This window comes from Meles meles, chromosome 2, assembly GCF_922984935.1.
Source record: "Meles meles chromosome 2, mMelMel3.1 paternal haplotype, whole genome shotgun sequence".
In the NCBI taxonomy this organism is placed as follows: Eukaryota; Metazoa; Chordata; class Mammalia; order Carnivora; family Mustelidae; genus Meles; species Meles meles.
This window is the reverse complement of record NC_060067.1, coordinates 88,406,467-88,418,583: the sequence shown is the minus strand read 5'-3', so window position 1 is coordinate 88,418,583 and position 12,117 is coordinate 88,406,467.

The window sequence follows — 12,117 nt, the reverse complement described above, 5'->3', positions numbered from 1 at the left end:
TCACTCTCATTTTATGTCAGAACAACAACTGCAGAGGAAAGAAGAAAATCTATTTATTAATCCCATAAAATCAATATATATATATATTTTTTTTTTCAACTCCAAAATACCATGTGGAAAATTGCTATGCATTAGGGATAAGATTTCTTGTGAGACAATGTATGTATGTTATCCTTTACTTGGTCTGGCATTTGACTGTGAAATTCCGAGCAATCCATTTTTGGCTGTTTTGTGTTATTCTAGTTCCACTATCATTCATTTGGCAGAGACATGTTAATTAAGGCAGAGATGCAAGCTTTTTTGATCATAGCAGTACTGTATATCATATTTCTTCTTTTATTTTATTAGTTCAGTTTTTAAACTAACGGCCTTTAGGTATGTCACAGAGGGTTGCTTAACAGGCTATGTCAAATACCTCATCTAAAATGAGAATGAAAGCTTAATTGTGGTACCCAATGTTTACTTCTAATGCACTATTAGAATCTTTTGGCCATTGTCTTTCTGTGGATATTCATTAAATTGTGGTTACTAAGGAAGAAAAACCTGTAATGGCATAGGTCTCTCTTCTCTTGTGAATAATCAAAGATACAGAGAGGAATCATTTAAGAAAGAGATCGTCAAGGCCTCAGACACAAGAGGAAGGATGTAGCTGAGACTTACGGATTCACAAGAAAATACCACGTTGTGAAGAACATTTTTATATGGTGACATCTTATACATGAAAACTGTTCACGACATGACCACCTATATAATGACTCCTGAGGGATCTTTTAGATCAAGAGTTGTTGAACTTTGGGCAAATATGCTATGTCTTGTGGGCCTTAATGATTTCTGTCCCAACTATTCAGCTCTGCTCTTATAGCATGAAAGCAGCTATAAACAATATGGCAACAGAGGAGTATTCTGTGTTCTAATATCTTTTTGTTGTTGTTGTTTGCAAAAGTGGGCAGTGGGCTGGATTTGGGTCCATAGATTTTTGAACCTGGTCTAGATTATTTTGATCATCTACATCATTATCAACATGAATAATGAGTATTTATTTCACCTCTATTCAGCAATGTGTAATATAGTTAGGGTTAAAGTTAAGTTAACCCTTAGGTTAAGAAGACAAGGAAGCTTCAGCCCACGAGGCTCACAACTCAGGGTCAATTCCCCTATCTGAAAAAGCCCAGTTTTTATAAAAGAGGAAACTAATAATACATAGAGATGAAGGTCAAGATAGATTTTCTTTGGATTCTGTAAGTGTACTCTTTAGTTGTACCTAAAATTTTTAAGCATCTACAGGGATTAACTTCTTTTTATTTACTATGTGCTTTTTCTTTTTGTATTAGTCTATGACCAAAAAAAAAAAAAAAAAAAAATCTTGAAATTAAAATCAACTCCTGAGCACTTCTGAAGATCCAACCACCTTTTGGGAACATTTAGTTGGTCCTATAGAATGTTTAAGAAATCCTATGATGTCAGGTGACAAACGCATTCTAAGCTAAACCATGACTCTTTTTTAGTGCTTTATGTATGTTAAATGATTAAAAACTTGTGAAAAGAAGGATATCTTTTTTCTTTTAAAGATTTTATTTATTTGACAGAGAGATGACAAGTAGGCAGAGAGGCAGGCAGAGAGAGAGGAGGAAGCAGGCTCCCCGCCGAGCAGAGAGCCCGATGCGGGGCTCGATCCCGGAACTCCGGGATCATGACCTGAGCCGAAGGCAGAGGCTTAGCCCACTGAGCCACCCAGGTGCCCCAAGAAGGATATCTTTAAATGTTTTTATTTTATTCTATTTATTCTATTTTGTATTATTATTATTATCATTATTATTTATTTTTTTTTCTAGCATCACAGGATTGACCCAACCTAAGGTGAAGTAAGACTAATTTTATCAGATCTATTTTTGGTTTCTCTACTTTCAAGTCTGAACATCCAGTTTCCCCTAGTGATCACAGATGAAATAAAAATCTCATTGTTTTGAAAAGTGAAGAGATGGGTGGACTTGCAGTCCTATTTTAACTGCTTATTTTTATCTTTGTTTTTGACTCCAATTGTTTTTCATAATAGAAAGATAAACAGAATTATTGTTCATAAATTTGATTGTTGCTGTACATTTTAGCCTCTAGCATGGTTCTAATTTTAGAATAGATAGACCCACACATAGGGCAAGATTTTAGATGTGCTGAAACTGTTTTTGCAGTATTATATTTTTTCTTTAGTGTTTGAAAAGCTTGCTTCTTTGGCGGAAGACCTATTAAAATACATGTATTTTAGTTTTGTTTTTTTTTTTACTATTTATTTATTTATTAAAGATTTCATTTGTTTATTTGACAGACAGAGATCACAAGTATGCAGAGAGACAGGCAGAGAGAGGCGGGGGAAGCAGGCTCCCTGTCGAGTGGAGAGCCCAATGTGGGGTTTGATCCCAGGACCCTGGGATCATGACCTGAGCTGAAGGCAGAGGCTTTAACCCACTGAGCCACCCAGGTGCCTCTCGTTTTTTATTTTTTAAAAAGGTTTATTTTTATTTATTTTAGAGAGAGTGAGTGGAGGGAGGGACAGAGGGAGAGGGAGAGAGAGAATCTCCAGCACACTGAGCGCTGAGCCCCTAGCCTGACATGGGGTTTGATTTCAAGACCCTGAGATCATGATCTGAGCTGAAATCTAGAGTCCATTGCTTAACCGACTGAGCCACCCAGATGCCCCTTAAATACATGTATTTTACATGGCAAAGAGGTATTATAAGCCATTAACTTATCACAAATTTTCTGTATCATTGACTATCAGAGATAGGGTCCTAGGTGAATGAAGCCCTAAATAGATACTTAAAAAAAAACAAAAAAAAAGATGTATTTATTTACTTGAGAGAAAGAGAGTGTGTGTGAGTATGCATGCGTGTATTCAAACAAACATGAGAACATGGTGGGGGATGGGCAGTGGTTGAGGGAGACAAGTGCTCCTCACTGAGCCTGAGCGGAGCCTGATGCAGGCTCTTGATCTCACAACCTTGCAATCCCGAGCCTGAGATCATGAGCTGAGCTGAAATCAAGAGTCAGAGGCTTAACTGACTGAGCCACCCAGTCATTCCCTGGATAGATACTTTTAAAGAGGAGAAAAGAGTGGTGATTTGCTCTCTTTCACTGTATCATTTTTTCCCTTCTATTTCAATAACACTGAAAATACAAGCCTTTTCTGGAACTTGCAGCAAACTCAGTTTGTGTTCTCTGGAAGATGCTGGTCATTAAGAATGATAATCAACTGCCTCATTTTTTTCAGATTTTGTGTTCAGCCCATGTAATATTGATGCTGAAGAAAATTAGGCGATATGAGCGGCCGACTTTATTTGGACTCATTGGATAAAAGCTGTAATCAGAACATATAAAAATTATTGGGAAAGTTATATGAACTTAATTTGACCTTTTGATGTAGTGCATGTAAAGATAAAACAATTTTTATAGTAAGATACTATTTAGTAGTTTCTAGTTCTGATTCACTTTTTCCCCCCCCTCAGTTCTTATATTTTTCTGTGCTGAGGAAATTGGTAGGACAACAAAGAGGTAGATGTTGAGACTGGTTAACTTGTATACCTTAACATGCATATTATGTGTGCAAATTGATACGTCCTCAAGAGAGAATTCTATCTATGAGGGGTCTTTGTTGGACCACATTAGCTTTCTCCAGAAAGCAAGAGAATGTACTCTGGCTAACACTGAGAATGGTCAGCCAAGAAAAAGGGTGATTTTTCAAAGAGAAGTAGCTCAGGAATTTGCCTCATGCCAGTCCTATGGAAAAGGTTTTATTACAGATTCTGGGTGAGAGACTCTGGAAGGTATCACCAGATTTTTAAGAAGTACCTAAAAAAAAATCCCCCAAATTCTTCAGAATTAAGTGATATGGATAAAGATTCTCAGAAAAAGAGATTCAGAGATACTTTTCTGTTGTCAGGCAGGGTTCTTCCTGGAGCAAAGTGTGAAAACTACCAATATACTGTGCATATTGTTAGGAAGTTGTAGCACAGGTATAGCAAAGTTGTTTCATGGAAAATTGTGTCGAGAAGGGTTCCGGAATGTTTGGTCTCAGCAAGAAAGAACACCTTGATGAGTTAGTGATATCTGCTATAGGTATGTGAGAAGAAAGTAATTTTGTGTACAGTATATTTGCTTCATTCTGGTCAAGATACAGTTTTATAGCAGGTGTTTTAGTCTTGAAGGGGCGGAAAAATTTTTTTCTCTATCCTGTTAAGTTTAGTGACAAGGACTTGTGAATTAAACTGACAGGTTAATAGAAGAAAAGATTTATTTTGCATGCTCACTGGAACTTCACAGAAAAGGAATGGAAGCTCAAAGAAGTGGTTAAGTTTGAGAGCTTATAGGCCATTAAACAAAGGGCGATAAATTGTGAAGAAGTGATAAGACAAAGGAGAAGGGATTTGGGCTTCTAGAGGTGGTCAATTATGGGAAGGTAAATATATGAGGGAAACTAATGGAAGACAAAGGTTATTTTAATAAGATTTGTTATATAGACTCAAGGGTGCTTTCTCCAGTGATAAAAGCCATCTCTGGTGATTAAGAGCCATTCTCTTCTTCGTGGTTTGGGAGAAGGAAAGGAAGATCCCTTCCGGAATGCAAATTTATGCTTTGCTTTTGCAAAGAAAGGGGGAGGGCGGAGGGTTTCTCCTGTGTCTGCTGTTTCTTAATGGTCTTCAGCTCAAAATAATCCTGATGACAGAGTGAGATATTTTGAGGTGGCGTATTCTGATCCCGTCTTCGATTTCTTTTTCTGTGATGAAGATGTTACCTCAGGAACTAATATGAGAATGAAATGAGATGATATCTGTGAAAGCACTATAAGAACTATAAAGCATTCTACAGATGTCTGGGTTGATTCTTATATTTTAGGTTGCATTTGCTTTCTTCAGTTTGAAATCTCAGTTCCTTATAAATTTTTGATGAAATTGACCCAGTTGGCAAAATGGAATGGAGATGAGAAACAGAAAAACATCTTTCTGTATCTTTCAGAAAATGTACCTTTTACTGTCAATAAACAGCCAAGAAAGATAGGAATGGAACTAATTATCTGCAAACATCCCCTGACTCCTTCACTTCCCATCTGAATTTAATTCTAAAAAAGGGACCCTGATGGATTCCTGCCATCACATATAATTACCTGGAAATTGACGGACATTTAAAGCACACACGACACTTTTTAGCTTTAATTAGCCTAAATTGGTGGAATTTTTTGTACTAGTAGTTTTGGGGATGGTTGAAGGCATGAGAATATACTTAGCATATCATTTCCTGCTGATGCTAAGATTTAGCCCCTATTAGAGAATTCTATATTTAGAATAAAATCGCTTAAGAAATGTAGCCCAGTGGTTGTTATGGCCATGAGGTAAACAGTGCAGTCAGTGAGAGAAGCTCTGAGAAAAAAAAAATTGTCACTGACAACAGCAGTAATCAAAAAAACACAAGTTTTATTTAAATATCTTGAAGGTTTTCTTGATGGATGTCAAAACTCTTTTGCTTTGCTCTAACATTTTTTTGATATTGATAATATGGACACCATAAAGAAATGCAATATGTAAGAAGTGTTTTAGACCAATTCCAAAAAGGGTAGATCAAAATATATTCATCTGAGTTGTCTTTTATGATTACTTTAAATTCTTCTGTATTTGTGGCTAATTCTCCTTATTTGTAATTTTGTTAACTTTTTCCCCCTAAATTGGGCCAGCTAATGGTTTATTTCATTAATTATTTCAAAGAATCACTTCTTGAATTTATTTATCACTAATACTCTATTTTATTTTGGTATTCTAATATCATTAAATAATTTTCTTTCTTTAAAGATTTTTTAAAAGATTTTATTTATTTATTTGAGAGACAGAGTGAGGAAGAGAGAGAGAGAGAGAAAGGGAGAGAGAGAGAGAAAAAAAAAAACACACATGAAGAGGGGCAGAGGGAGAGGCAGAGGGAGAAGCAGGGCTCCCCAGTGATCAAGCCCAATGTGGGGCTTGACCCCAGGACCCTGGGATTATGACCTGAGGTGAAGGCAGACACTTAACTAACTGAACCACTCAGGGTCCCATAATGTTATTTTTCTAGTGCTTAATATTTTTCTTCCTTTTTACACTTCCTTAATTTTTTTTTTAAGATTTATTTATTTATTTATTTGACAGACAGAGATCACAAGTAGGCAGAGAGAGAGGAAGGGAAGCCGGCTCCCTGCCAAGCAGAGCCCAATGCAGGGCTCGATCCCAGGACCCTGGGATCATGACCTGAGGGGAAGCCAGAGGCTTTAACCCACTGAGCCACCCAGGCGCCCTACAATCCTTAATTTTATTTTGTTGTTCTTTTTCTAAATATTGACTTGAATGCTCGATTTATTTTCATTCTTTCTTATGTAATAGTGTGTTTATGGTTTTAGATTTAGCTATTTAGCATGGCCCATATTTTTTCAATGTGTAACATATTTCATTATCATTTTGCAGATACTTTGAAGTTTTGGTTTTGATTTTCTCTTTGATGCAAGTGTTGATTAAAAGTAAATTTCTTAATTTTCATGAGATTGACTTTCTTTTTAAAAATTTATTTATTAATTATTTTTATTAACATATCATGTATTATTTGTCCTAGGGTATAGATCTGTGAATCGTTAGGCTTATACATTTCACAGCACTTAAGATATCACATACCCTCCCTAATGTTCGTAACCCAACCACCACCCTCTCTATACTTCTCCTCCCCCCAGCAACCCTCAGTTTATTTCGTGAGATTAAGAGTCTCTTATGGTTTGTCTCCCTCCTGAGCCCATCTTGTTTCATTTTTTCCTTCCCTACCCCCCAAACCGCCCAACTCTGCCTCTCATATTCCTCATACCAGGGAGACCATATGATAATTGTCTTTCTCTGATCGACTTATTTCGCTCAACATAATACCCTCCAAGTCCATCCACATCATTGCAAATGGCAAGATTTCATTTCTATGTTGGTGCATAATATTCCATTGTATATATATACACCACATCTCCTTTATCCATTCATCTGTTGATGGACATCTAGGTTCTTTCCATAGTTTGTCTATTGTGAACATTGCTGCTATAAACATTTGGGTGCACATGCCCCTTCGGATCACTACATTTGTATCTTTAGGGTAAATACCCAGTAGTGCAATTGCTGGGTCATAGGGTAGCTCTATTTTCAACTTTTTGAGGAACTTCCATTCTGTTTTCCAGAGTGGCTGCACCAGCTTGCACCAACAGTGCAAGGAGTGTTCCCCTTTCTCCACATCCTCACCAACATCTGTTGTTTCCTGATTTGTTAATTTTAGCTATTCTGACTGGTGCGAGGTGGTATCTCATTGTGGTTTTGATTTGCACTTCCCTGATGCCGAGTGATGTGGAGCACTTTTTCATGTGTCTGTTGGCCATTTGGATGTCTTCTTTGCAGAAATGTCTGTTCATATCTTCTGTCCATTTTTTCATTGGATTATTTGTTCTTTGCGTGTTGAGTTTGATAAGTTCTTTATATATTTTAGATACTAGCCCTTTATCTGATATGTCATTTGGAAATATCTTCTCCCATTCTGTCAGTTGTCTTTTTGTTTTGTTGACTGTTCCCTTTGCTGTGCAAAAGCTTTTGATCTTGATAAAGTCCCAATAGTTCATTTTTGCTCTTGTTTCCCTTGCCTTTGGCCATGTTTCTAGGAAGAAGTTGCTGCAGCTGAGGTCGAAGAGGTCGCTGCCTGTGTTCTCCTCAAGGATTTTGATGGATTCCTGTCTCACATTGAGGTCTTTCCTCCATTTTGAGTCTATTTTGTGTGTGGTGTAAAGAAATGGTCCAGTTTCATTCTTCTGTATGTGGCTGTCCAATTTTCCCAACACCATTTGTTGAAGAGACTGTCTTTTTCCATTGGACATTCTTTCCTGCTTTGTCAAAGATTAATTGACCATAGAGTTGAGGGTCTGTTTCTGGGCTCTCCATTCTGTTCCATTGATCTGTGTGTCCATCTTTGTGCCAGTACTGTACTGTCTTGATGATGACAGCTTCATAATTGAGCTTGAAGTCTGGAATTGTGATGCCATCAACTTTGGTTTTCTTTTTCAACATTCCTCTCTCTATTCAGTGTCTTTTCTGGTTCCATATAAATTTTAGGATTATTTGTTCCATTTCTTTGGAAAAAAATGGATGGTATTTTGGTAAGGGTTGCATTAAATGTGTAGATTGCTTTAGGTAGCATAGACATTTTCACAATATTTATTCTTCCAGTCCAGGAGCATGGAACCTTTTTCCATTTCTTTGTGTCTTCTTCAATTTCTTTCATGAGTACTTTATAGTTTTCTGAGTACATCTTCTTTGCCTCTTCGGTTAGGTTTATTCCTAGGTATCTTGTGGTTTTAGGTGCAATTGTAAATGGGATCAATTCCTTAATTTCTCTTTCTTCTGTCTTGCTGTTGGTGTATAGGAATGCAACTGATTTGTGTGGGTTGATTTTATATCCTGACACTTTACTGAATTCCTGTATGAGTTCTAGCAATTTTGGAGTGGCATCTTTTGGGTTTTCCACAAAAGTATCATATCATCTGCAAAGAGTGAGAGTTTGATTTCTTTGCTGATTTGGATGCCTTTTATTTCTTTTTGTTGTCTGATTGCTGAGGCTAGGACTTCTAGTACTATGTTGAATAGCAGTGGTGATAGTGGACAGCCTTGCCGTGTTCCTGACCTTAGGGGAAAAGCTCTCAGTTTTTCCCCATTGAGAATGATATTCGCTGTGGGTTTTTCATAGATGGCTTTAAGGATATGGAAGAATGTACCCTCTATCCCTACACCTTGAAGAGTTTTGATAAAGAAAGGATACTGTACTTTGTCAAGTACTTTTTCAGCATCTATTGAGAGTATGATATGCTTCTTGTTCTTTCTTTTATTAATGTATTGTATCACATTGATTGATTTGTGGATGTTGAACCAGAGATTGACTTTCTTCCTCTCCTTGTCCTTCTCTCCTTTGCACCCTCTTTATTTATAGTTTAATATCACTGGACGTCAGTCCGATAATATGTGTGGTGCTATTTCTAGTTTCTTTTTGTTTGCTTTATGTTCAGAATTTTATAAATATCCCATGAATTCTTGTAAAGCAGGTCCATTATTTTTATTAGGATAGTAAGTCCTACATATCTTTTATGTTCATACTCATCAATTATGTAATTGAAATGTAACATTCTGAATTGTTTTTTGTCTAAATTGATTGTCCATGGACTAATATTGTGATTTTAAGTCTCTTACTATGTTTTAGTCTACTATTCTTTGCATTTCCTATAGTCTGTGTATTATGAATTTTAATATAACCATTTTCTGCATAAAGACCATTATAATCTCATCATGGATTGTATCCTTTTTTAAAAATACATACAGCTTTTTTTTTGTTTTGTTTTAAAGATTTTATTTATTTATTTGACAGAGAGAGATCACAAGTAAGCAGAGAGGCAGGCAGAGAGAGAGAGGGGGAAGCAGGCTCCCTGCTGAGCAGAGAGCCCAATGTGGGGCTGGATCCCAAGACCCTGGATCATGACCTGAGCGCCACCCAGGCGCCCCCATGGATTGTATTCTTTATCATTGTTTCCTCTTTGTTTTATCAAGGAATTCAATTTAATTCTGCAAATCAATTTTAATATTACTACTGTGATCAAAATTTATAGTAGTATTATAAATGTATTATAAATGTAGTAATTATAAATTACATGAACATAGAAAATCATAGCTTTTAATTTTATTATTTTTTTACTTATTATTTTATTGTTCAACTTATTGTTGAAGTATAATTGACATACAACATTATATTAACTTTAGGTGTACAACATATTGATCCAACGATTTTACAGCTTACTCAGTGCTCACTAGGATCTATGTAGTCACCATCTGTTACCATATCATCTTATTACAATGTTAATGACTATGTTTCCTATGCTATACTTTCCATCTCAGTGACTTATTTGTTGGAAGTTTGTACTCTCAGTTCCCTTTATTTGTTTCCCTTCTCCTCGCCTCTGGGGACAACCAGTTTGTTCGTGTATTTATGAGTCTGTTTGTTTGTTCATTTGTTTCATTTTTTTAAGCTTCCACATGTAAGTGAAATCATATGGTATTTATCTTTTGCTGTCTGACTCGTTTCACTTAGTCTAGTACCCTCTAGCTCCATCCATGTTGTCGCAAATGGCAAGATCTCACTCATTTTTATGTCGGAATAATAGTCCATGGTATATGTGTGTGTATGTATATATATATATATATATATATATATATATATATATACACACACAGAGCACATTTTCTTTATCTATTCCTCTGTCAGTGAACACTTGGGTTGCTTCTATATCTTGGCTCTTATAAATTATGCTGCAACGAACATAGGGATGACAATATCTTTTTGAATTAGCATTTTCATTTTCTTTGAGTAAATACCCAGTAGTGGAATTACTGGATCATATGGTCTTCTATTTTTAATTTTTTAAGGATCTTCCATATACTGTTTTCCACAGTGGCTGAACAGTTTGCATTCTTGCCAACAATGTACAAGTGCTCCCATTTTGCCATATCCTTACCAATACCTGTTATTTCTTGTCTTTCTGATACTAGCCATTCTGACAGGTGTGAGGTGATATCTCATGGTGGTTTTGATTTGCATGTCCCTGATAATAAGTGATGCTGAGCATCTTTTCATGTATCTGTTGGCCATCTATATGTCTTCTTTGGGAAGATGTCTATTCAGGTTGTAGCTTCTTTATTTTTTATATTTGAGCTAATTTGAGCTAATTTTCTTCATAAGTCTTTACTCTGCTAGAAAGGAAGAAAATTAGAAATTCCAGTTACTTGTATCCTAGTTTCCTTAGGGTTACTTATGCTCTTTGGGGTAAATGCTCAGGTTTTTTTGGATCTCCTCTAGGAGACATCTTGGAATATGAGGTGGGATTATATAACATGGATAACAGTGACATGGACTTGTCACCATTCTCTGTGTCCTTATTAGTCTCTTTTGCAAGACTATGTTGAGGTAGGACTAATCCTCTCTGGGTTTTGGGGTGTATGGGCCTTGGATTGAGTAATATTCATATTCTGTGGTTTCTGCTTTCTCTCACACTGGGTCTCTGTTGCTGCAACAGCCTGTCTAGTTCTTCTGGGCCCGTCACTAAGGCTCATGGGAACTTCTGGGTCCTTCTCATTCTCCACACAGACTTTGAGGAGTCACCCACTACCCCAGGTTCAGGAGCCCAGCCCCCTTCCTCTATCAATCCATATTGCCTATTTTCTCCATGTCATATTGGTAAGGCACTACACAGCAAGAAGTGTTTTCCCTAGGGACGTGCAGCCTCCTGCAGGTCTTGCTGGCGGAAGAGGATCAACAGCCCTGAAGTTTTCAGCTTTCCTCCATTACTGGAATTTTTTTTCAATATAGCTTTATCCCTTTTTATGTCCATTTTAGAACTTCTGACTTATCTGAGTTTAAATTAGAGATAAACCTAAAGCACTATTTTAGGAAAGTACAATGTAACCTGAACATCTGGTTCCTTTAATAAGTATATTTACCTCAGTGACCTATATTGTTGATCCATCAGCACATCCTGTTAATTTTATCTTCAACTCTATCCACTTTTTGTCTCCACCACTACCATCCTAATATAAGCTGTCTCCTTTCTGTTTGTTTTGTTTTAGTCTGCAGTAATAATGCAAGAGCCTTCAAATTTATCTCCCCGATTCCAAACTGCATAGCAGCTGGAGTGATTACTTCAAAACATGAATGAGATCGTAAGTTCGTGAGACTTGACCAAGGCATCTTGCCACCCCTGAAATGAAATTCAAACTCTTTCCCTGATTTTACAGACTGTATTCTCTAGCTCACGCCCACCTCTGCAGCACCATCTCCTACTCCTTTCTTCCTCGCTGACTATACTCTGGCCAAACCACACCAGCATTCTTTCTGCTCTGGAACCAGACAAGCTCCTTCCTGCTTACGGCTCTGGGGCTAGTCTCCCCTGTCTGTGGAATGTTCTTTCTCCGTGGCTCCTTAAATCTGGTTTCTTCCTGGTATTACTTTGAATTATCACATCCTCACCAGAGGACTTCTCTGACCCTCCAACTAAAT